The 22,774-nt window shown below is 48.5% G+C and overlaps 1 protein-coding gene across 2 annotated transcripts in view; it reads right to left on the bottom strand.

The window, feature by feature from the left end:
* ANK1 (ankyrin 1) overlaps positions 1-22,774 on the bottom strand; it is a 232,830-nt gene that overhangs the window by 134,086 nt on the left and 75,970 nt on the right. The window lies entirely within an intron of this gene.

Genomic DNA, 22,774 nt, shown 5'->3' with positions numbered 1-22,774 from the left:
CAGACATTCCCTTCCTCCAGAGAAAAAGAAAACCACCACAGGTACACCCCCGATCCACCCCGCTGGGAGGAAAGGCTGCCGGAGTGGGAGAGCGAGCAGAGCCCAGATTGAGTTTTCAGAGTAGCTGGAATTTCTTCCAATGTTTGCAAATCATCTTTACCCTCCATCCGTGGCTGGATCAAAGCCAGCTTCTTTTCAGCTTTTACAGGCACACGTTTTCCAAAGGAAACTGAAACCCCGCGCTCTTCCTGACAAGCTACGCGCTTCCCAATCCATCATCCCGGAAAAGCAAGGTAGTGTTCTGACCGGTATGGTCTTGGGGACGGGGGTGGGGGAGGGTAGGGGCTGGGCAAGACAGGCCTCCCGCGGCCTCCTCCCGTATCCTCGCAACTCTGGTGCCTGTAGCTTCCTCGGGAGGGAACCTGCCTTCCAGGCCCCGGGCAGGAGAGAAGGTCTGGGGGCAGGGGTGCGTTCGCTCCTCTGTCTGCCTGTCTGTCCGTAAGCACGTTGCCCTTCAAGCCATCCCCTTCCTCTACATCCGCCCACCTTCCACCTCCCGCTGATGGATTTCAGCGGCCGCCCGCAGCCCCGGCCCGTCAGCCCCGGGACCGCCTCCTCTCTACACAGCGCCTTCCCTCCCGGGCCGGGCCGGTCAGTGCAGGAGATGAATCAGCCTGGTCTCCGCACCCGCAGAGGGACGGTGGCGGGCGGTCGGGGCGAGCGGGAGGCCCCGGGGGACGACAGTCCTGTTTCCCACTCATCCCTGATTGGCTGTCCCCGCCCGCGGGAGAGAGATGACAAAGCCCGCGCCGGACCCGCGGGCCTCGCCACACCAGGCCCGCAGGGAATCCGGGCCGAGCGGCCGGCGGGCCCAGGCTGCGGCTTCTGCGCCGGGCCTGCGGGAGACGTATTTTCTGAACAAACGCCCCCGATAGGCTCCTAACACTCGGTCAGCGCTCACCGGGTGGGCAAGTGAAGGAGACGCCCGAGTTCAGACTCATTCATGGGTTTTAAACGACTTCATTAAACAAATATGTTTTTTTACTCAGTCCCACGTTCACCCACCCACTGGGTGGGTGCTGGGGGGAAGAACCTGACTCAGAGATGGGTAGCCAGGCTGCACCCTCCCCACACCGCCCCGGCCCCCGGGGAGATGACACCTGTCTAAATAAGTAGAAAATGACAAGAGTCTCAAAGGAGATTCCAGTAAAACAAGGAGGGGAGCTTCCCTGCTGGTCCAGTCAGTTCAGTCGCTCACTCATGTCTGACTCTCTGCGACCCCATGGACTGGATGGAGCACACCGGGCTTCCCTGTCCATCACCAGCTCCCGGAGCTTGCTCAAACTCATGTCCATCAAGTCCATCCCTGGTGGTCCAGTGGATGAGAATTCACCCGCCAGTGCAGGGAACACAAGTTTGATCCCTGGTTTGGGAAGATTTCACGTGCCTAGGGGCAACTCAGCCTGTGCACCACAACGGCTGAGCCTGTGCTCTGCAACAAGAGAAGTCACCGCAAAGAGAAGTCACCGCAGTGAGAAGCCCCTGCACCACAAGAGAGTAGCCCCCACCACGTTCTGCAACTAGAGAAAGCCCAAGTGCAGCAACAAAGACCCAGTGCTAAGTGAATAAATAAATATTTTTTAAAATGCAAAAAGGGTTCAGAGGAAGCAGAAACAATCTTGTGGATTAAAAAAAAAATCCCAAGAGCAGAGTATATAAAAAGTCACACACGCAAACCACTAGAGCTCGGATTGCAGGTTCGTGACCCAATGAGTGAACAGTCATCAGTCATGAGGTGCTTTTTTGCAAATCATGTACTGTTCGTTCATGAATTGCAACCAGATTTCATGAATACCTGCTACGTGCAGGGCTCTGTACTACATTCTGGGTAACAACAGTGAACAAAGCATGCACGGGTGAAGTTCACACGTATAATAGAATAATTGCCAAGCTCGGCCGGTTGAAGGAGCTGACAGTTCTTCTGGAAGCGTGGAGTAGGAAGTAGGGCAGGGAAAGATGGGCAGGCAGGGTGGGAGAGGTCTCAGGGAGGAGTTTGGACTCCATCCTAAGAGCAAGGTGAGGCCAGAGAAGGTTCACAGCAGGGCAATGACAGGGTAGGGTGTGTTTCCTACAAAATCACCTCGGTTGTGTGTGAAGAATGGATCCCAGGGAGCAAGGCTGCTTAGAAGAAGACCATTTGTTGTTTAGTCACTAAGTTGTGTCCGACTCTTTGTGACCCCATGGACTGTGGCCCGCCAGGCTTCTCTGTCCGTGGGATTTTCCAGGCGAGAATCCTGGAGTGAGTTGCCATTTCCTTCTCCCAGGTATCTTCCTGAACCAGGGATCGAATCCACATCTCCTGCATCGGCAGGGAGATTCTTTACCACTGAGCCACTTGGGAAGACCCAACAAGACCATTGTGCATGTGTGTATGTGTGTGTTAGTTGCTCAGTCACGTCCAGCTCTTTGTGACCCCCTGGACTGTAGCCCTCCAGCCTCCTTTGTCCTTGGGATTTCCTGGGCAAGAATACTGTAGTGGGTTGACATTTCCTTCTACAGGATATCTTTTTGACCCAGGGACTGAACCCAGGTCTCCTGCATTAAAGGTAGATTCTTTACCATCTGAGCCATCGGCGAAGACCAAGAAGACCAGTACTACTTTTCAAAACTTAGAACAAAGTCAAGCTTCTCCCTCCAGCAACTCTGCTTCCTCATGTTCATGCAGTGAGCCTTCTGGACAGCTAACTTCCAGGCGCTCCATCCACAGTGAGCTCCACAGAAAACAATGAGCCACCAGCAACAGCTGTGACAGCAAATTGCTGTCCTGCATATAAATTATGATTTTATAGTGGCTTCCATTTCCTTTTTAATTTTACACATGGTAATTTTTTTAAGTCAAGAGCATCTGTGACACTATTTCCTCATTAAATTGCAGAGTGTAAGGGAGAGGGGGTTGTCAATACCTGGGTATGACTATGAAATTGATCATCTGTAACTATGTCAGCAGCCAGCCCTGCGCATCCCAGAGTTAAAATAGGCAGAGAACAGTTGCACAAGGGGTCAGCCATAACTCCAACTCCATGCCTGGGAGTTTGGTTGCAAAGGCTTTCGGAGGTCATAGGTATAGGGATAAGTCAAGTCATCCTATTTGTTCCATCCCAAGACTGTCTTTAATGCTTCTTATCTTTCTCAGGGTTAAAGTAACGTCCTTATGATGGAGCACAAGGCCCCAGAGTTCTGCACCCCGCCCCTGCCGCAGCACAATGACCTTCCACTGCTCCAGTCAGCCACAGGGCCTTGACATCGGCCATTTCCTCTAGAGCCCTGCAGGGCCTCCCTCACCTCCTTCAAGTCTTTGCTTGGTGGTTTGTTTATTTTTAAAAAATAGTAGATATGAAAACTAATGGGCTTCCCGTGTAGCTCAGTTGGTAAAGAATCCACCTGCAATGTTGGAGACCTGGGTTTGATTCCTGTGTCGGGAAGATTCCCTGGAGAAGGGAATGGCCACCCACTCCAGGATTCTTGCTGAGGAGCCTGGCAGGCTACAGTCCATAGGGTCGCAAGAGTCAGACACAACTTAGCACTCTCTTTCTTCACGAAAACTAATATTCTTTGTTCTTGAGAATATTCCTAACCAAGATCATCACGTCTGTCAGTGCTCATAACACATTTAGCAAGCTCCCCTCTACCCCAAATCATAACGGGCAACTACAATCCTCAGCAGTTTGATGTGAGAAATCCTGGCAACCCCAGAGAGAAGAGGCCTAAAACATCATCCATCCATCCAGCTGGGCCAGCCAGAAAGGCCAGCACCCAGCCGGTCCCACTGGAGTCTGACGGCACAGCCTAGACCAGCATCACAATTTCTGCTGCATCTAGGTGCTCCCTCTCGACAGTGGTGATGTAACTGAGAAATCCGCAGCTTCCGACCGTCAACATAGTCTGATATTTAAGATTCCGGACAGCAAATTACAATCCTTTATTCATAGTCCTGTGGAATCTAGCTTTGAAACACAACAGCCAAAGCCAACCTCTCTGAGGCCTGCTGAGCGCCTATTTTGATGGCAGAAGCCCCCTGCCTGCTCCCTGCCCCAGCGCCTCTCATCTTTGAAACATGAGCACTCATTTCTTTTGTCCCTAGCCCAGCTCCTCATCCTGCTGGATGGTCAGCTCCACAGGACGGGGTTGGGGGTAGGGGGTGTTTTGTTCATGGCCGCGTCCCCAATGCCACCCCAAGACTGACCCAGTAGTACACGAGGAAGCCAGATTAAATGCTGAACAGACCCTGGAGACAGTCATTTTCAGTTACTTAGCCTTTAAAAGGAGAAGACTCTGGAGAGTCCCTTGGACTGCAAGGAGATCCAATCAGTCCATCCTAAAGGAGATCAGTCCTGGGTGTTCATTGGAAGGACTGATGTTGAAGCTGAAACTCCAATACTTTGGCCACCTCATGCGAAGAGTTGACTCATTTGGAAAAGACCCTGATGCTGGGAAGGATTGGGGGCAGGAGGAGAAGGGGACGACAGAGGATGAGATGGCTGGATGGCATCACCGACTCGATGGACATGAGTTTGGGTAAACTTTGGGAGTTGGTGATGGATAGGGAGGCCCGGTGTGCTGCAATTCATGGAGTCACAAAGAGTCGGACACCACTGAGCGACTGAACTGAACTGAACTGAACTGAGCCTTTAAAAAGCACTCTCTTATCTTTCTTTCTTTTATTTTTTCGGCCACAGCAACAATGAAAAACCTGCCTTTCTCAACATGGTTCACTTAGCTAAATCTCCAGATAAATCGGCTCATTTTGCAAAGACGCCAGGGGGTAAGGGGTGGCCACCTGGGTATAGAAACTCATTGTCTTTGACCCCTGAAGTTAGGGCTCAGCTGAGCTTAGACGGCCCTGCTTATAAAGGGGGACACACTAGTTTCCTTTCCTAAAGTTTTCACTTTCCACCTCAGCGCAGATCCAGCTTCCGGAGAAGACTCTCAGTGCAGACCCACCAACCCCTGAGCCTGTGCCCTGGGGTATGGGTCTGGCCTGAATCCACCACCAAAAGCAGGAACCTCGCCCCGACCCAGGGCACCTTACATAGGCACAGCCCGCAGGGCCACGACGACACCTCCTATCATCACGGGAAGAATCGGGGGTGAGGTGATCCCTGAAACGTTCCGCGGCCGCTCTAAGAACACCCTTAGACCCCGTACCCCAGAGCCACTTTCAGCCCTTCCTTCTTCGACTTTCCCCCTCTCTTTAGTTAGCAACATGAATCCAAAGTATCCCGTTTCAAGAACAGAGCAGGCGGGACAACACGTTGACTGGCTTTTGTGGGTCATTGAGAAAACAAGCCCCCTTCCAGACAGGGCTGACCCCAGGCCCCCGCAGAGCAGCCCCCAGAAAGCTGTCTCATGCTCCCCCGGGGACACAGGCTTGTGACCACACTCCCGGAAGACTCAGGATTCAGTAGCATCAGAGGAAAGCTTCTAGAGACTCCGCAAGACAGACCAAAGAAATAGGATCCAGAGTCTCTTTCCTGACCCCTAACACTGAGAGAATATAATTCAGAGAGCCAGGTAGGTGGAACTCAAGTTGACAGCAAATCTCGGGCAGTAAAAAATATGAACTGGATTAATTGAGCCAAGCAGAGGCCACCTGCTCCCTTCGCCGATGAAGAGAATGAGTGCTGATATGATTATGAAGCCCAGCGCCCAGGGATGCAGCAGGGTGAAAGAGCAGTCCGTCCTCCCCAGCCCCACCCGCCTCCTCTCTTTCCCATCGCCCCCTCCCTTCCCTGGAGCGGCTGCCCCAGCACTCACTCTGCCGAAGACCGGGAAGTGCATGCCGTCCCTGGCTGGGTCCCCGAGGTCAGTCACCGTGGGCTGTGGGTACAGCTGGGGCTGCCGGAGCCACCGCGCCTCTGCGGGGCCCGCGAGGCTGGGCCCTTGGGGGCTTTATCAGCAGCACAGGCGCTATCGAGCCCAGGAACGGAGCAGAGGGGAGCCGCCTGCCTGGGGCCTGAAGATTGCTGGGGTGCCCTCGCCCTCGCTCAGCCGAGAGGCCTGGCCCTACTCCCTGGGCCCCTCAGGTGGTGAGTAGGGTGGGGGGCCACTCCGAGCCCTGGCTGCTGAGTTTGGGTGCTGGAGTCCTGCAGAGCCGGGGTGGGAGGGCTGCCTGGAGGAGGCGTCCAGAGGGGATGAGTTCCCCAAGTGAAGGTAGCTTCCCTTCCAGGGACAGAGGGGTCTTCAGAGCCCCTGACCCTCCCTGCTTAACCAGCCCTGGGCTGCAGGGACACGGGGTCTAGGTTTTCACAGGCTTTCCAAGGGGGGTCCTGTCTTCATTCATGGCCGATTTGCAGGGAATCTGGACACGATCTTAGTAACACTGGGGCTCAAAATAACCACATTCCTGGGAACCAGAGGTGAGTCACCAGAAACAGTGCCTGGGAGGGAAAAGGGCCAAGAGTAAGGGCTGCCCAGCGGGTCCAGCCACCGCCACGCTCCTGAGGCCTGGCATGGAAGGCTTCTTTTGCAACATCCATCCATCACTGACCGGATGAGGGGGCACCTGCCCTGAGTGGCTTTATCTGGTGAGGACACGGTGCCCTGGAATTGCAGTCAGTGGCAAAGGGAGTGGATGAAACACGAGGCCTGCCCTGCACGGGCTGTGTCACACGCTCAGGTGGAACACATCGGTGTTTTTGCTTCTCCAGGTGTAGTGACACAGCTGGGTTCTGTCCTGCCTGAGAAAAGTCTCTCCAGCCTCTCTCCTGGCCCCTCGGCCGCCCTCTGCACTGAGGCTGGTCCAGGGGCCCCCGACGGGCAGCCATCTGGCCTCAGCTTTTCCGAAGATCCAATCGGGCCCTGCTGTGAGGCCACAGCGGCGGTGAAAGCCACCACCAAGGGCTGCTCGGTGACGCTTTGTTCCCACAGCAGCTGGAAACCCCCAGCGGGAGCCGGGCCATTCCCCAGCAGACCAGCACTGAGGCGGGTGGGAGGGCAAAGCAGGTTCCAGGGCACCTTTAGAATAAAAATATCCACTATAACCATCATCAAACCAGCAATATTTAATAAAGGAAATCAGTCCTGAATGTTCGTTGGAGCCTGATGCTGCAGATGAAGCTCCAATCCTTTGGCCACCTGCTGTGAAGAACTGACTCATTGGAAAAGACCCTGATGCTGGGAAAGACTGAAAGTGGGAGGAGAAGGGGATGACAGAGGATGAGCTGGTTGGATGGCATCACCGACTCAATGGACATGAGTTTGAGCAAACTCTGGGGGAGATAGTGAAGGACAGGGCAGCCTGGCGTGCTGCAGTCCATGGGATTGCAGAGTCAAACACGACTGAGCAACTGAACAACAACAATCATTATAGTGTTCAGTCATTCAGTCGTGTCTGATTCTTTGCGACCCCATGTACTATAACCCGCCAGGCTCCTCTGTCCATGGGATTTCCCAGGCAAGAATACTGGAGTTGACTGCCATGCCCTCCTCCAGGAGATCTTTCCAACTCAGGGATCAAACCCAAGTCTCCTGAGGCTCCCACATTGGCAGGCAGATTCTTTACCACTGGGCCACCAGGGAAGCCCACAGTCATTATAGACAGGAATTCAAAACAATGCCCTTAGCACAGAATTAAAAAAAATTTTTTTTTTTGAGAGGCCAGAAAAGTGAAAAAAAATGTCAAAGAAGCAGGTCACGTGAGGGTTGACTTCAAACAACCCAACCACAGGACACGTGGTCTTACTTGGTGCAGAGGCTGGGCCAGGCTGGCTCACGGTGGCGGCATGCCGCCCACACCCACTGGGCGTGGGACGGAGTTTGTAGAGGAGCTGGCATGGAGGAAGTGCTCAGGGGAGGTTCTGGGCCGACCGTGGCTGTCACCGGCAGGGTGGTGGGAGCAAGGATCTGGTTCACCATCCCGGGAAGAACAGAAACCATAATAGTTTCCTCTTCAGAGTCCCTAGGCTCTGAAAAGAACGTGCCCCCAGCAACTAAACACGGAGCGTAACAACGACTTAGAAAATGCCTATAGTAGAAACTGTGACTTCAAATCTTTGGCAAGGGGACCACCAGGCAGGCTGCGAGGGTTCTGCGAGGCCACTGGATGGTGCTTTAGGCAACAAGACAGATCTCACAGGCCCCTGAGCCTTCAAAGTCCAGCAGCTCTGGGTCTCCCGGAGCCTGCCCGGGTTCCTTGGAAATTTCCCCAGAACCAGCCCCGTGGGCAGTGCAAGGCTCTCCTCCCGTGGACCCGTCAGAGGGGAAAGGCCAGTACACGCAGTGCAAACCCAGCAACCAGACTCAACTGGGCTCCAAACTGCCTGCCTCACAGCGCACTGAAGCTCCCACTCTTCCCCGGGGTGGGGCTGCCGTGACAACCAGGATGAGGGAGGGCGAGTTGTCTGATGGGGAATAAGGTGACATTGGCAGCCCCTGGTCAGCAGGCTGCTCCCAGGAGCTTGCATACGTTGTCTGCCTTTCTTTCCTCTTCATCTCTGAAAGGGAACTATGGACGCTGTCTCAGCCCATGAAGTGCAAGGCCTGGTTATTTCAGGAACTCAAGGATCCCTTCAAATTTCAGCACTGTCCTCTCTCCAAGCCCCGCCTCCTTTGTTCCACTGACTTATGAATGTACGATCTTATACCCGGGGGTTTGTCCATGAGAGGGGTGAGCTGTCAGCAAATCATTTTGTCCTTGTGTGTTTTTCAAAGTGAAGGTGACTATTGGAAGGGAGAATGCTAATTGTTTTAATGTCACAACGTGTTTTCAGGCTACAAGTTTGATAAGAGTTCAATATTTTTAGAACATGTTCCAGACTCTGAAAACTTACTCCCATTTTCTTAAACCTGATACGTCTTTTATCTACCTTGCCCTAGCCTAGCCTGCTGCAAAATTCTTACATTCAGCAAAACACTGCAACAAAGAAGTAACCTCATTCACTTAAAGTATTTCAGCACAAGGAGTTGGGGAAGGTAAAAGGTTGAAGAGGTTAAATAATAGATGCTTAACTAATAACGAGTAATCCATTGGTAGACCCACTCATTCTCATAAATTTAGGACTGTGACTCTCTGACTTTTTGGTTTCAGGACCCCTTTATCTTTTAAAAATAATTGAGTTTTTTCTTAAATGTGGGTCTTATCTATCAACATTTATTGTATTAGCAATTAAATCAGAAACTTTTTTAAACTAGTGCTTACTAATTCACTCGAACGTGGCTCAGTAAGCCTATTTCACATGAACATCAGTTCAGCTCAGTTCAGCCACTCAGTCATGTCCAACTCTGTGAGCCCATGGACTGCAGCATGCCAGGCTGCCCTGTCCATCACCAATTCCTGGAGCTCGCTCAAACTCATGTCCATGGAGTTGGTGACGCCATCCAACCATCTCATCCTCTGTCATCCCCTTCTCCTCTCACCTTTAATCTTTCCCAGCATCAGGGTATTTTCAAGTGAGTCAATTCTTTGCATCAGGTGGTCAAAGTATTGGAGTTTCAGCTTCAGCATCAGTCCTTCCAATGAATATTCAGGACTGATTTCCTCTAGAATGGACTGGTTGGATCTCCTTGCAGTCCCAAGGACTCTCAAGAGTCTTCTCCAACACCACAGTTCAAAAGCATCAATTCTTTGGCACTTAGCTTTCTTTATGGTCCAACTCTCACATCCATACATGGTTACTGGAAAAACCATAGCTTTGACTAGACGGACCTAGATAACATTTTTATGAGAAACAACTGTACTTTCTCAAAAAGTAAGAAGAGGGTTTTTGTATGTTCGCAGATCTGTGTGATGTCTGGCTTAAAAGAAAAGGCAGCTGAATTCTCCTGTGCTTCTGCAGTCCAGTGTTGTAAACTGTTTAGGCTGAGGTCCATGAAGTCTGGCCTCAGTCAGATATGTAGGTGGGAAAGGGAGGAGTGCTGTCACAGCCTTGTAAGTTAATCATATACTTTCTCATTGGATCCAACACCAACACTCTGCAAGCGGGCATTTCTTAAAGGTTAGCGGCCGTGTATAATCTCAGGGACTATCAGTGAAATCTCATATTCTTTACACTTGTGAGAGAGTGAGAGGAGAAGGGAAAATAACATCTTAGTATTAAAGGAATAGTTTTGCCCTTGGACACCACCTCACCATTACCACCCCCTACCACCGACACCCCACCACCACCACTGAAAGAACCTGGAAGACTCCCTAAGACTTTCCAAACTGCAGATACAGGGAATCAGACATCCTCTGACACTGAGCTATGAAAGAAAAATTGTGGAGCTAGAGTACGAGAGGCTGATCACAGCTCAGAGAGCAACCACACCTGCGTCCTCACTGTGCAAATGAAATTCCCACCCAAGAAACAACGGAACCCATCCAGGACGTTTGCAGAGCCATGCCCCGAGTCCTCTACCTTTGCCCTGCTGGGTGAGAGAAGAGGAGGAATGCAGAGAAAGGGAAGAGGAAGACGCTAGTACAGCCGCAGCTCAGTGATCTAAGACAGCCAACTGCGACCCTCCTGTACTATTTCACATGCTGATTTTCCAATGGTTTTTTCCAGGCCCTCTTCTTCCTCAAATATCCCTTGTTAATCCTGCATCGGATTTGTTCTCTTACTCCGAACAGTCTCACCATCAGGAGACCTGAGAAAAACAGGTAACCACACTCAAATCAACAGAACTGTACTTGTCCTTTCCAGAGGAGGGGTGGAAGAATTAAATGCTTGACAATAATAATAGTTAGCATTTATTAAGCACTTATCATGAGCTTGTTCATTCACTTTTCTTTCCGCCATCCCCACTTCCCTTCCCTTCTTTCTCTCCATCTCTCTCTCTCTTTCCATCTTTCTAACTGTCAGTATTTACAAGCAACTATAACATGCCAGGCCTGGAACCACGGACATGACGGTAAAGGAAACAGTCTAACGCTTCCATCATTCACCTCTCACTCCGTCAACCCCCAGACTAGATACTGTGATAACCCCATTTTCATGATGAAGTAATCAAGGCACGAGAGGCTCGCCAAGGTCACGGAGCTCGAGAAGGGATGCGTTTCTTCCTCTGGAGCAGTCTCCTGTCCCCACAGCAGCGCATGAGCCTACAAATGGCTTTGAGCCACTTGCAGTTCACGTATCTGAATTTCCACCCCACCCCCTGAAGACTAACGTGGAAAATCGAGTCATTCTTGCCCCACTCCTTTTGACCCTCTCACCTTCTTTCGGCGAGCATCTAACCCATGCTTTGTGACCTTGGATTCAGGAGTATGACTTCACTGCTGCCACGTAACAGGAGGTGGAGTTTAAGAGATGGCCGTGCACTGCCCCACGATGGGTCTCCTGGGGATGGCGGTGATGTGCTGAGGACACTGGGCGGTACCTGAAACCTCTGACCATCTCTAAGAGGTCCTGAGATAGTTGTGAGAAATCAAGGACATTTACTTCCTCTCTCTTTTTTTTTGGACGGGAAAGTAGGATTCATTGGTGAGTATGAGTAAGGAGGGACAGCGCCAAGGCTCTCATGAGTCCAGGACTGGTCATTTGTCCAGGGGGTCACCATTAGGGGTGTATTTGACCTGACAGCCATCGGGGATGAGCCGCTTTTCGGCTGCCCTGTTTTCAAATTCAGCCACATTCATCCTAGTAAACCCCCAGTTCTTGGAGACGTGGATCTTCTGGAGGCCAGGGAACTTGAACTTGGCTGTTCAGGGGGCCTCAGTCACATGTTCCTTGTTCTACAGCCTGGTGTGGATGGACATTACGACTTGGCCAGTGTGGACCCTGACCTCTGCCCTGGGGCTCTTCAAAGGCACCACGCACACCTGAATGGAGCCTAGACTGGGGACAGCATGCCAGTCATGGATGTCCACCGGGAAGGGGTGTCTCCGGGTCCCTCAGGGCCAGCCGTGCAGGCAGCAGGCTACATGCACTGCCAAGGAGTCTGCTCCCTTAGCTTTAAACTGGAGAATAAAACACTGGTCTTCAAAGGCCGGCCTTAGTTGAAGAATATCATATCCACGTCACTGAAACTTCCTTCTCTACAAGTGTCTACAGGGTTGGATTTCTCTCTAGGAGAACAGTGGTCTGGAGGAGGAGAAGGAGAGGGGTGGAGGGGGAGAGAAAGAGCCTGTCTGGCCTGTCTCCAGGTCAGCAGCCCTCTGCTTTGAGCCAAACCCGAAAAGGTCTTGCATAGGTGGATCAGTGCTTGACCTTCCACCTCCCCAGAGGTCATAGGGCTTTGTTTCCTGACCCAAGCACCCCTGCTGCAGACCCTCCACCCAGCTTCAGTCCCACCCAAATTCCCAGGGGGTTCTTTCCACTCCAGAACACCTCTTTCTGAAAACCCCTTGTTACGTAAACAGCTCTGGACTAGGAGTTAGATGGTCTCAGTTTTAATGGATCCTTTGTTACTTCAGACCATGGAGCCTGGGACAGGCCACTTACAGGCCCCGAGCCTCAGTTTTCCTCATCTACAAAATGGGTATAAGAAACCGTCTCTGCTTACTTCATAGAATTTTATGAGGACAAGTGCTGATCTAAAAGCACTTTATTTTTATCCACTGAACAATGTCACACTCCAGTTAATGGCCTGAGTTATGTAATCCTCTGTTCTTGCAATTCAACAAGCTGAGGACTGGAGGCCATTTTCAAAATGCCAGTAGCCTCATGCCAGTCATTCCTCATGATGACATCCCCATCCGATCCAGTTGGGTGGAACACATATTTATTTAAATACACAGGAAATGAGAATTTATCATCAGATAAAAGTTTTTTTTTAAGGTAGGTTTTTAAAAATATATATATATATATATATATATATTTATTTATTTATTTACTTATTTGGCAGTGCCAGGTCTTAGCTACAGCTTGCAAGATCTTTAACTGAGCCATGTGATCTTCCATTTGTGGCATGTGGGATCCAGTTCCACAACCAGGGATCAAACCCAGGCCTCCTGCTGTGCAAGCTCAGTCTTCGCCACTGGACCACCAAGGAAGTCCTCAAAATAGTAAAATAACTCGAAATCTCACAGTCTGAATAGAACCACTACTGTGACAGAAAGGTTGGATCAAGAAAGGTTTGCCAAGCCCAGCTTTGCAGTCAGGCAGACCTGGGTTCTCCCCTGAGCAGCTGCAGGAGCCTGGCCTCCTCCTTGCTGCTCTCAGCCCCTAGATCCCCTCCGCTGTGAGACAGGAACACACGTGCTGACTTCAGGGCTTGGGGAGAGGTCTAAGGGGATAACATACGCGCAGAGCCTGCCCCACGCACAGCCAACGCTCCAGAAATGGTAGCTGGCATTACTGTTTAAGTGACTATGCCACAGACCTCTAAACATGCATGTGCAACACATATGAACACACACATGGCTCCAAACATAGGATTCATAGTGCTTTATAACCTGCTCTTGTTAACATGTGCAGGCGTGTATGCTAAGTCACTTAAGTCGTGTTCGACTCTTTGCAACCTCATGGACTGTAGCCTGCCAGGCTCCTCTGCCTATGGGCGTCTCCAGGCAAGAACACTGGAGTGGGTTGCCATGCCCTCCTCCAGGGGATCTTCCCGACCCAGGGATCAAGCCCATGTCTCTTATGTCTCCTGCACTGGCTGGTGGGTTCTTTACCATTAGTGCCACCTGGGAAGCCTCTCTTGTTAAATATTTTTCATATGAAATATTATTTAATATTAAAATATTCAGATATAAGAAAAACACACATCTGCTCATCTTTTATTGGTTACAGAGTAAGGGTTCCCAAGAAAGTTTGCTATTTCACTTAAACTACCCCCTACTGCTGACCACTTAGGTGCTTCCTAAAATATTTTGCTAATTTATTTTAAAAATTTTTTAATGTATTTTTTTCTTTTTTTAATTAATTAATATTTTTATTGAAGGATAATTGCTTTACAGAATTTTGTTGTTTTCTGTCAAACCTCAACATGAATCAGCTATAGGTATACATACATCCCCTCCCTTTTGAACCTCCCTCCCATAACCCACCCCAGCCCACCCCTCTAGGTTGATACAGAGCCCCTGTTTGAGTTTCCTGAGCCATACAGCAAATTCCCTAGTTTTTAAAATAGCTGTCTATTTAACATATGGTGATGTGAGTTTCCATGTTCCTCCTTCCGTACTTCTCACCCTCTCCTCCCCTCTCCCCGTGTCCCCAAGTCTATTCTCTGTGTCTGTTTCTCCATTGCTGCTCTGTAAATAAATTCTCCAGTACCAGTTTTCTAGATTCCATATATATGCATTAGAATACAATACCCCTAAGATCAGGAACAAGACAAGGGTGTCCACTTTCACCACTATCATTCAACATAGTTCTGGAAGTCTTATCTACAGCAATCAGAGAAGAAAAAGAAATAAAAGGAATCCAGATTGGAAAAGAAGAAGTAAAGCTCTCACTGTTTGCAGATGACATGATACTGTACATAGACAATCCTAAAGACGGTATCAGAAAATTGCTAGAGCTAATCAGTGAATTTAGCAAAGTTGCAGGATACAAAATCAATACACAGAAATCACTTGCATTTCTATACACTAACAATGAAAAATCAGAAAGAGAAATTAAAGAATCAATCCCATTCACCATTGCAACAAAAAGAATTAAATATCTAGGAGCAAACTTACCTAAGGAGACAAAAGAACTGTACACAGAAAATTACAAGACACTAATGAAAGAAATCAAAGATGACATAAACAGATGGAGAGATAGTCTATGTTCCTGGGTAAGAAGAATCAATATTGTGAAAATGACTACACTACCAAATGCAATCTACAGATTCAATGTAATCCCTATCAAATTACCGATGGTATTTTTCACAGAACAAAAAATTTCACAATTCATATGGAAACACACAAGACCCCAAAATAGCCAAAGCAGTCTTCAACCTTCCTGACTTTAGATTATACTACAAAGCTACAGTCATCAAGACAGTATGATACTGGCACAAAACCAGAAATACAGACCAATGGAACAAGATAGAAAGCCCAGAAATAAACCCATGCACCTATGGATACCTTATTTTTGACAAAGGAGGCAGGAATATACAATGGGGCAGACAGCCTCTTCAATAAATTGTGCTGGGAAAACTGGACAGCTACATGTAAAAGAATGAAACACCACACACAAAGATAAACTCAAAATGGATTAAAAACCTAAATGTGAGACCAGAAACTATAAAACCCTTAGAGGAAAACAGGCAGAACACTCGATGACATAAATCAAAGCAAGATCCTGTATGACCCACCTCCTAGAGTAACAAATAAAAACAAAAGTAAACAGTGTGGGCAAGTGGGACCTGATTAAACTTAAAGGCTTTTGCACAGCAAAGGAAACTATAAGCAAGGTGATAAGACAACCCTCAGAATGGGAGAAAATAATAGCAAATGAAATAACTGACAAAGGATTAATTTCCAAAATACACAAGCAGCTCATACAACTCAATACCAGAAAAACAAAGAATCCAATCAAAAAGTGGGAAAAAGACCTAAACAGACATTTCTCCAAAGAAGACATACAGGTGGCTAACAAACATATGAAAAGATGCTCAACATCGCTCATTAATTAGAGAAACGCAAATCAAAACTACAATGAGATATCACCTCATACCAGTCAGAAGGGCCATCATCAAAAAGTCTACAGACAATAAATGCTGGAGAGGGTGTGGAGAAAAGGGAATGCTCTTGCACTGTTGGTGGGAATGTAAACTGATTCAGCCACTATGGAAGATGGTATGGAGATTCCTTAAAATACTAGGAATAAAACCACCATATGACCCAGCAATCCCACTCCTAGGCATATACCCTGAGGAAACCAAAATTGAAAAAGACACATGTATCCCATTGTTCACTGAAGCACTGTTTACAATAGCTAGAACATAGAAGCAACCTAGATGTCCATCGACAGATGAATGGATAAAGAAGTTGTGGTACATATAACAATGGAATATTACTCAGCCATGAAAAGGAATGCATTTGAGTCAGTTCTGATGAGGTGGATGAACCCAGAACCTATTATACAGAGTGAAGTAAGTCAGAAAGAGAAAGATAAATAAAATGTGCTTGCTTTTGGCTGCGCTGGGTCTTCATTGCTGCGCGTGGGCTTTCTCTAGGTGTGCTGAGAGGGGACTACTTTTTGTTGCGGAGCTTGGCTTCTCATTGTTGTGGAGAAGAAGCCAATTCTGATTCCACACTGCAACTGTTTCTTTGACTTGCTTTTCGCTGCTTTTGTTATTATAATCATACAGACTGGCCTGCCTCAGAGAATCCTGCCTGACTGTTAAACTAAAGTGTCTTTGTTCAGAACCATGCGCTGTAGATGGCAGGAAGGAAGAAATTAACCCCTACTCTGCCTGAGGCTGGGTATTCTAGGAGATGTTTGCAAGATTAATGGCCTTTTCACTTTATTTCCTCACCTCCCCCATCTCTGATCTATACAAGAACCTGGCATCCAGACCCCATAAGGTGGTTATTTTGAGACACTGCTGCTACTGCTGCTGCTAAGTCACTTCAGTCGTGTCCGACTCTGTGCGACCCCATAGATGGCAGCCCACCAGGCTCCCCCGTCTAGCGGCCATCTTTTCCATCAGCTAGCTTCCTGATTAAAGTCTCTTCCTTGCCTCAACCCCTCGCCTCTCAGATTCATTGACCCGCCATGCAGTGAGCAGAGCGGGCTTGGACTCAGTAACAATTGCAGTGGCTTCTCTTGGTGCCCAGCACGGGCTCTAGAACACTCAGGCTTCAGTAGTAATGGTGCATGAGCTCAGGTGCCCCTGGGCATGTGGGATCTTCCTGGATCAGCGATCAAACCCATGTCCCCTGAATTGGCAGGCGGATTCTTCACTGCTAGACCACCAGGGAAGTCCTATTTTGCCAGTTTAAACAATGTGGCAGTTAATATCTTCATGTTCTTGAATGTGATTATTCCCTTCTCATCTTTCCCAGACATTTTTCTAGGCTGGCTTTGATGGGCATTGTCAGTTTTCCTCCAGAAAATGGGTGAACTGTTTCCAGGCACCCCCATTGGCAATGGGAACTAATTATTCCTTCACTTTTAGAAAAGTGAAGTTCTTGAGGTAGCCTTATCACCCCATACCATTCACGAAGCTGTGAGCCAGCCCTACAAGTCATGATCTGGCCTGGGGGCCTGAGGCGGACAGCCAGACCCACCACACCGATGGGGCTCCATGCAGGGCCCTCCTGAAGGCTTTTAAGCCCCCAACTAAAATAAATAAATTAATTTAAAAAAAAAGTAAAAAAAAAAAAAAAGAACCATCCTTATTTGGGGAGCAATGCTGAATCCCCACTGTGATCTCACTCCTTACTGCTCCTCTGTGTACATATTATAAGGTAAGGGCAGGACCACTGGTTTAGGCAGTTACACATCCTGGCTTAGCAGAGATTTATTTATCTAATTATCCCAAGTGCTTGAGGAGATGTAAATCAAACACTGCATTTATGGCAAATGTGGACTTTTGTGTTCAAACTACCGCACAATTGCACTCATCTCACACACTAGCAAAGTAATGATCAAAATTCTCCAAGCCAAGCTTCAACAGTACATGAATCTTGAACTTCCAGATGTTCAAACTGGATTTAGAAAAGACAGAGGAACAAGAGATCAAATTGCCAACATCCATTGGATCATTGAAAAAGCACGAGAGTTCCAGAAAAACATCTATTTCTGCTTTATTGACTAAGCCACAGCCTTTGACTGTGTGGATCACAACAAACTATGGAAAATTCTTCAAGAGATGGAAATACCAGACCACCTGACCTGCCTCCTGAGAAATCTGTATGCAGGTCAAGAGGCAACAGTTAAACCTGAACATGAAACAACAGACTGGTTCCAAATAGGAAAAGAAGTATGTCAAGGCTGTATATTGTCACCCTGCTTATTCAACTTACATGCAGAGTACATCATGAGAAACACTGGGCTGGAGGAAGCACAAGCTGGAATCAAGATTGCCGGGAGAAATATCAATAACCTCAGGTATGCAGATGACACCACCCTTATGACAGAAAGTGAAGAAGAACTAAAGAGCCTCTTGACGAAAGTGAAAGAGAAGAGTGAAAAAGTTGGCTTAAAACGCAACATTCAGAAAACGAAGATCATGGCATCCAGTCCCATCACTTCATGGCAAATAGATGGGAAAATAACAAAAACAGTGAGAGACTTTATTTTGGGGGGCTCCCAAATAACTGCAGATGGTGACTGCAGCTATGAAATTAAAAGACACTTGCTCCTTGGAAGAAAAGCTATGACCAACCTAGACAGCATATAAAAAAGCAGAGACATTACTTTGCTGACAGAGGTCCATCTAGTCAAAGCTATGGTTTTTCCAGTAGTCATGTATGGATGTGAGAGTTGGACTATAAAGAAAGCTGAGCACCAAAGAATTAATGCTTTTGAACTGTGGTGTTGGAGAAGACTCTTGAGAGTCCCTTGGACTACAAGGAGATCCAATCAGTCCATCCTAAAGGAAATCAGTTCTGAATATTCATTGGAAGGACTGATGCTGAAGCTGAAACTCTGGTACTTTGGCCACCTGATGTGAAGAACTGACTCATCTGAAAAGACCCTGATGCTGGGAAAAATTGAAGGCAGGAGGAGAAGGGGACGACAGAGGATGAGATGGTTGGACGGCATCACCAACATGATGGACATCAGTTTGAGTAAACTCTGGGAGTTGGTGATGGACAGAGAGGCCTGGCATGCTTCAGTCCATGGGGTCACAAAGAGTTGGACACGACTGAGCAACTGAAGTGCGTGAGTGAGTGCACCTTTGTAAACAGGCTCCACAGTTGGGGGAGGTTCCCTCCATAACAGCTTAGATAATAATACGCATTTGTAGAGCGGTTTGCAGACAGATCAGTATACACTGTGATGTGTGATCCTCAGGTCAATACAGAGTCTTTATTATCATAAAAAGTGATGATTACTATCAGTTTTACAAATTGAGGAATGGAAACACGGAAAATCAAACTGAGTCGCTGTGGTCCCGCAGCTAATTAGTGATCAAGGCTGGAATCCACTCTTCCAACTAATCCCAGACTTACACCACAGGGCTTCCTCGAACTCGTAAAAGGAAATTGGTCCTGTTGTTGGGGTTACCTGGTCACAGATGCTCTCTGGTCACCATTTTAACATGGACCATATGTTACCAAAGGGCTTCCCTGGTGACTGAGATGGTAAAGAATCTGCTTGCAACGTGGGTTCGATCGCTGGATGGGGAGGATCTCTTGGAGAAGGGAATGGCTACCCACTCCTGTATTCTTGCCTAGAGAATTCCGTGGACAGAGGAGCTTGGCGGGCTACCGTCCATGGGGTCACAGAGTCAGTCACGACTGAGCAATTAACACACATACACACACACACACACATAGGTATCCGATGGATGGGGTCCTATGTTAGGGGTGAGGGGTGGAGGAAAGAGAGAAGGGGCAGGGAAAGAGAGGCATAGAGACTATCCCTCGATCACCACCCCATTTCTAGGTTTACCCTGGATCCAACAATGATAACATTTCAAGTGTGGAATGTTCTGTCTGGTGGTCATTTTCCAAGAGGGAGGGCATTTAGATGCCTTGATTCTCCAGCTTATGCTTCCCAACACAGAGCGGTTTGTCTGATGATTTATACCTGGCATTTCCTACATCAGCAGCGTTTGGGGAAGAAGTCAGTCACACTGACAAATGCTGACTGTTCAAAATGCAGCTGAATAATCAGTGCATCTAAAGTTTCACATTAGATGATATAAAGGTTTGAAGGCTGGTTTTTATTCCTCCCCTAAAAGGCAAATCTCAGGTAACAGCCACTCACGCTGGTTCCCTCTGCGCGGGCCAGGGATCTGGCCTCTCTGGAAGAGAGTTGGTGTCCACAGTGAAGCCATCTGTGCTCCTCCAAGGATGCTGCCTGAAGCCAGATCAATGTCTCCTTTACAGCCGGCAAAGCTGCCATCTACAAATCCAATGTTTCACACACATCATGGAACTCAAAGTGGTAACAGACCTTAAAGGTCATCTCGTGGCAGAGTCTCGATGGGGAATGGGGCCACCTCCCCTTGACCATCCAGGAGGACTGTCCCCAGGGCTCAGAAGCTCCTTCACATATGGGGGCTGCCACCCTGTAACCCCACCTCCTCTGGCTCCACCTTCTCAGGTTGCCTCCCCTCCCGGCCACAAGCCCAGGTCTCTCCCCTAGTCCTGGGCAGCTGGGCAGGCTTGGGGACCCTCTATAAACCTCAGTGTGTCCAGCTGTCTGGTGGGAATGGCCACAGAGGCCACCTCCTGGGGCTTTGGTGAGGACTAATGAGACCACGTGTGTGCAAGCTCACCAGGCACAGTAGTATGTGCTCAGGAAATGCAGCTACTATTATCTTTATTTCCTCCACATTTCTCCTCCTAGCCTGCCCATGTTTCTCAAAGTCTTTCATCTGGAAAGCCTGATGAAATATTCTGGAATGTTCCAACTCAGGACAGAGGGCAATCACGGTCTCCAGGCATCGGACCACACAGAGTGCTCCCCCACCCGCAGAGTCAGGTGAATATGTTCACTGTGCCTGCAAGAAAACTGCAAACTAAGGGGTCAACTAGTGCCCACGGAGCACGGGGCCCAGCGCACGTCCCCAAAGGCCTCTCCCGGGGCTGGTAAAGGTTCCCCAGGCGACCCCCTTGGGCATGGCTGCTCATTTAGTCTCAAGTTACCTAACTGTCTCGTCCGACCCAGACTGGCTTCAGTTTTCTTCCTTTTGTCCACAAAGACTTCTGAGCAACTCTGCCATTGTCAAACACATATAAACTTAAAAAAAAAAAATTAGAAATATGATATTTCAAAATAAGTATTTTAGAAGTTCTAGTGTTTTCCTTCCTCTCTGAAATGTGTGGCCCTGCTGTCAGGATCACTATCTCTAGATCTAGAGTCTCCTGTTGCTGAATCCTGGCCACATTCACTTATGAAAGAACCACATTGCTTATAATAGAACCACTATGTGGAACCTATGGGCTTCCCTGGTGGCTCAGTGCTAAAAAAAAAAAAACCCACCTGCCAATGCAGGAGACATGGGTTTGATCCCTGGGTCAGGAAGATCCCCCGGAGAAGGAAATGGCAACCCGCTCCAGTACTCTTGCCTGGAAAAACGGAGAGGAGCCTGATGGGCTACAGTCCATGGATCAAGAAGAGTTGGACAGGACTGAAGCGTTTGAACAACAATAAATGTGGCACTTATTCTATTTTATTATAGATGCTTGTGCACCTGTTGGTCTCCTTTATTAAAAGGAAAGCTCTTTGGGGGCAGAGATTCCAATACACCCATCATTAGATGTCATTCAAGCATGAGATTTTAAGCATACTAGATGCTCAGAAATTTCCTATCAAGTGGACCATGAATTGTATGCACGCGTGAAAAAATGAATGAATGAACAGTGTCTCCCAATAAACCACTGTCAAGTGTTATGAAGGAAAGGAGTTCAGGTGGGCCGATTCATTCCTGCTGAACCCATGCTAGCTGCCAGAGACCATGATTTTTCCCCTAACCGGCCATTAACCATCTGCTTAACGTGAAAGTCACTCAGTCATGTCCAGCTCTTTGCAACCCCATGGATGGTAGCTCGCCAGGCTCCTCTGTCCATGGGATTCTCCAGGCAAGAATACTGGAGCGGGTTGCCATTCCCTTCTCCAGGGGATCTTCCTGGCCCAGGGATTGAACCTGGGTCTCCTACATTGTCAAGGTGGATTCTTTACCATCTGAGCCACCAAATTTTTTTTCCCAGAATGTGGCACCATGAAATCTGATTTCTTGAAAAGTGAGACATCTACCTGCCTCCAGCTTTCCTCTCTGAATTTCACCAACATTCCCCAGAGTGCCCCCATGCCCATGAGTCCTGCACATTCAGCACCAAGCAGAACGTGTGTCTGGATGAGAAGACCTGGGCTCTTTTCTCCTGTGTGTGCCCACACATTGGCAATTGGAAACAAGGTGGACCGGAGCAGCTGAGTTGACTTCTCAAAGTCTTCAAACATTTTAAGTTGCACACTCCTATTACAAATATTTCTGAGCCTGTACCTTCAATATCTGGCTAATTATTTATTTATAAATCATATACATGTACTACTATGCCAATGCATTATGTGCATATAAAAAAAAAACACAGCGAGGTAGAAACTGTTACAGGATGGAGATCTTCTTCCTGCATCTTTCTGCACACCGATGAGGGGACATGGACCCCAGTTTGGAGACCCCAGAACTGTCAGGATCGTGAGCCAATACTCCCGAGGGCCAGAGAGGTTCACTGCTCTCCATAGACACCTGGCATATATCCTTAACCCTCTAGTTCAGTTCAGTTCAGTCGCTCAGTCATGTCCAACTCTTTGCAACCCCACAAACTGCAGCACGCCAGGCTTCCCTGTCCATCACCAACTCCCGGAGTTTAATCAAACTCATGTCCATCGAGTCAGTGATGCCATCCAACCATCTCATCCTCTGTTGTCCCCTTCTCCTCCTGCCTTCAATCTTTTCCAGCATCAGGATCTTTCCCAATGAGTCAGTTGGTACCCCTCTAAGCATCTCGAAATAGGAGCCGCTGGTCACAAGGCAGAGAGCCCCAACACGTGGCTGGATCTGCACCCCCTTCTGAGGACCACAACTCAAGAATGTGGGAAACCGAGGCCACTTTGGGCATGAGCCCCAAAGTGACTGTGACTGGGAACCCCTGGCAAAAGTGAAAGCGTTAGTCACTCAGTCGTGTCCGACTCTCTGCGACCCCGTGGACTCTAAGCCCGCCAGGCTCCTCTGTCCTTGGGAT

This window comes from Giraffa tippelskirchi, chromosome 8 (assembly GCF_054371585.1).
Source record: "Giraffa tippelskirchi isolate mGirTip1 chromosome 8, T2T-mGirTip1v1.2.pri, whole genome shotgun sequence".
NCBI classification, from domain to species: domain Eukaryota; kingdom Metazoa; phylum Chordata; class Mammalia; order Artiodactyla; family Giraffidae; genus Giraffa; species Giraffa tippelskirchi.
The sequence above is the reverse complement of the archived record's forward strand: the minus strand, read 5'-3'. Positions and strand labels throughout refer to the sequence as shown.